Source organism: Haemaphysalis longicornis, unplaced genomic scaffold (assembly GCF_048455015.1).
Source record: "Haemaphysalis longicornis isolate Haplotype H1 unplaced genomic scaffold, Haemaphysalis longicornis Haplotype H1 scaffold_11, whole genome shotgun sequence".
In the NCBI taxonomy this organism is placed as follows: domain Eukaryota; kingdom Metazoa; phylum Arthropoda; class Arachnida; order Ixodida; family Ixodidae; genus Haemaphysalis; species Haemaphysalis longicornis.
Window position 1 is genome coordinate 19,506,984 of NW_027526214.1, and position 3,652 is coordinate 19,510,635.

At 47.1% G+C, this 3,652-nt stretch overlaps 1 non-coding gene across 1 annotated transcript; it reads left to right on the forward strand.

Annotated features, from left to right (window-relative positions):
* Positions 1 to 1,017: 1,017 nt before the first annotated feature.
* Positions 1,018 to 1,089, forward strand: Trnat-ugu (transfer RNA threonine (anticodon UGU)). Its single transcript has one exon. It is a non-coding gene; the product is annotated as a tRNA-Thr (tRNA).
* Positions 1,090 to 3,652: the final 2,563 nt, after the last annotated feature.

Genomic DNA, 3,652 nt, shown 5'->3' on the forward strand with positions numbered 1-3,652 from the left:
TGCCGAACGGCGGGCGGGCTGTTGCTAGGACGCCGTTGCTAACTCGACTTCCAATGGCCGCCGAAAACACGTGACTTCCTCCACACTTTTGCCAATGCGCGGGGATAGCTGGGGGCCTCTGCTAAGCTTTTCTTTCCTCCATGGCTTACTAGGACGAGTATGGACAAATGCCATGCATTGGGTTTTCTTTGTCATGAAGAGGATTGTACTGCCATCTTATGTTGCTGTTACGCCAAACAAATAATTTTTATTTTATTGCCAAACATAAAAGCAAAATACTGCACGTTATTTGTATGCTCCATGATCGCTGACTTGGAAGCAGTGTAAACTATAATTTGTTTCGGTAGGAAACATGCTTTAAACATCGCGCATGCGAAACTGCGCCTGCTGCTAATTGCCGCACATTTCGCGGCGCCGTAAGTCTGGGCAATTTTTTGCTTATTTTGCTTGTATTTTGCGACAAAAACAGCCGCCATTTTCAAGCTGTTACGTAGCATTACGTCACTTTTGCCAATGCATGACGTATTTGTTCCCGCCAACTGTTTAAATTACGTCATGCTTCTCAGCCAATCACAGAGGGGGTGTGTATTACAAGCAGTATTGTTGTTGAATAGCAAAGACAGGCTTACGTTGTCATGTCCGCTGCATTTAGTCTGGTTTTTCATTGCCGGCTAAGAATTATACGCCTTTAGTAACGAGAAATAAGGAAACTTTAGAACTGGTCTCCGTAAACGTCATAAAACGTCAAAATGACGACAGCACACACAACCACTTTGTCAACGGGACGCACGTGACCAAAATTAAAAGCTAATCAGAAAAGACTTCCGGAAAATTGCCTGAATTGCCGGCAATTTGTGCAGTCGAGAATAGGGCCCCATGTCGAATGCGTTACCAATTCGGCTATCTGGGCGACTGTGTTCTCCTTCATTTTCTGGGCTATTTATATTTACTAGAAGTGTATCTAATGCTTGAGGGTGGTGGCCAGCGCCACTCTGACTACACGGGGAGAACACAGTCGCCCAGATAGCCGAATTGGTAAGGCATTCGACGTGTAATCGAAAGGCGTGGGTTCGGTCCCCACTCTGGGCGCGTGTTTTTCTTTCTTTCTTTCTTCTCTATATTAAAAAAAATGTTTACTTCATTAACCGTAGTGAAAAAGAAAAAAGAGCCTAACAACACCCCTATGCCTCTTTTGGCGAAGTAGACTGCTGCCGTATCTCTCTCTCTCTCTCTCTCTATATATATATATATATATATATATATATATATATATTTATAAATATGTATAAATATATAAATATATACATATATATATATAGAAAAGGAAAGAAGGGGCTCATTCAACAATAAAACAGAAATAAGGGTTGGCATTCTTGAAAACCTTTGATTGCAAAGGGGGGGATCTGGTAGATTATTGAAACAGTCAAAGAATGTGGAAAGAAAGGAAGAAAGTGAAGAAAAAATGCCCGCCAGGTGGGATTTGAACCCACGACCTCCAGATTATTTGTCTGATGAATGACCAATACGCTACCGCCGGGGCGATTTTCTCTTTCCTTTCTGGGGTATTTTTGTTAGGCATTTTTGTCTCCTTTGCTTAGTGGTGGTAGCCAGCGCCACTCGAACAACTCGCGGTGAAGGGGACCTTCTTTTCAACCCCCGGATTGTGAGTCGAGGGTCTGCGACATGTCCAGAGTGGTCCACCAGCTTTGGACCCTCTTAAGCTCCGTATGGCACCAAGACTGCAAGAACAGAGGCGCTCACTTTGCACGTAGCGAATCAGAAAAAGAAAGGAGGGGGTAGTTTAACATAACACAGAAATAAGGGTTTGAAGTCGAGAAAACTTTGGAAAGCACAAGGGAGGATGTGGCAGATCATTGAAACAGATAAAAAATCTGGAAAAATAATTTAAAAAGTTCGGATCCCACCTGCCCGCCAGGTGGGATGCAAACCCGCGACCTCCAGAATGCTGGTCCTTGTCGATGACCACTACGCTACCGGCGGAGCGGCGAAGGAGCAGACCACAAAGTGCCGTGCGCTAACGAGAGAGAGCGATAGCGATCCCCGGTGTCTGCTCTACAGGATTTTATCTATCTGCGAGCTGTAGCACGCACGAAGGCTGGTCTGCAGTGAGCATCTATTGACAGAGACCGGCGCTTATATACACGGCTCGGTAAGGGCGTATCACTAGATACAGGCAAGCGTGCATGACTGCGCATGGTTACATCTCCCCTTTTTAAGTTCCCTTTATTGAGGGGTTAGAAGTCTTTTTCTGGAAATCTTTTCGGTGGACATCGTTCTCGCTGGCTTCTTAGCAACGGTTCGGGCTCCGATTGGGGCGGAGACGCAGACGCAGCAACTGAGGCGTCGGTAGGCGCACCGACCGGTGCCGACGGCTGGTGCGCTGGTCTAAGGTGTTGACGGGTGCGTTGAAGCTGACGTCCGTCCTCGGTTTCCACGACGCAAAAGCGCGGAGGAGAAGCCGTCTGGACGCCTTCAGCGGCGGGATACAACGTTTTTGCTGGAATGTTGTATACTGCGAGTCTGGATCCACGTGGCAACTCTGGCAGGGGTTGGATCTTCTGGTATAGAAGGTCTTTTGTTTCTGGCGGATCTGTTGTAGTCACTGCTTCCCTTCTTTAGGTGGTATGACCCGTGGCAAAAGGTGGTCGGCAGGAATAGGCAGCAGGGTCCTGGTCAACCTCCCCAAAGGTCGTTGCACCGGACACTTGCAAACATGGATCACAGGGAGAGTTCCTTCATTCCAGCATTGCCATGCAAAAGTCTACGGAGCCAAAAGGATGCTTCTTTAGAAGTTTCGTGGCCTCTTGTATGGCTCTTTCCGCCATACCATTTGAGCGCGGGTGATATGGACTATAGCAAGCGTGGTTTGTTCCAACCCTAACGATGAAGTCCCGAAAATGCTGGCTGATGAACGGTGGGGCATTATCGCTGCAGAGTTTGTGCGGAAACCCATGAGACGCAAAATTGTGTGCGAAAGCGGAAATCGCATGTTTGACAGATCTCGACGTCACTGCTCTGTTTTCGAAAAAGAAACAATATAAATTAATCACAGCCAAGTACTCGTATTCGTTATGGTAGAAAAAGTCGGCACCAATGGCATGCCACGGTAAGCTTGAAATGTCGTTGCTCACTAAAGGCATTCGAGCATTTCTGGGCTCTTGCTTCTGGCATACCGGGCAACGCCGCGCTGGTTCCTAAATGTCATTGTTTATGTTTGGGCAATACAGTACCATTCGCAGCGTGCAAACAACAAATAATCTCGCCCCGCATCTTCGGAGGGATGATAAGGCGGTTACTGCGTAGAAACAAACCTTCTTGTGTGTGAAGTTCTTCTCGGAAGGCCCAGTAGCTGCGTAGTTCCGGGACGACGTCATTTTTGTTGTCTGGCCAACTTGTGCTCTGCGTAGTGGTGAAGTTGGAGCATTGTTGGATCCTTTGGCGTCTCTTCCCGTACTTGCATCAGGCGCCCGTCTGAAATGGGCAGGTTAGCGATAACATTGACGTGAAAGTGTTCATTCTGCTCCTTTAAAACGGATGCATTTGGAAAGCGCGATAACGCGTCAGCAATAAAAATATCTTTTCCCGGCGTGTACTTGACAACTATCGGGTACTTTTCAGGTTGAGGCGCATG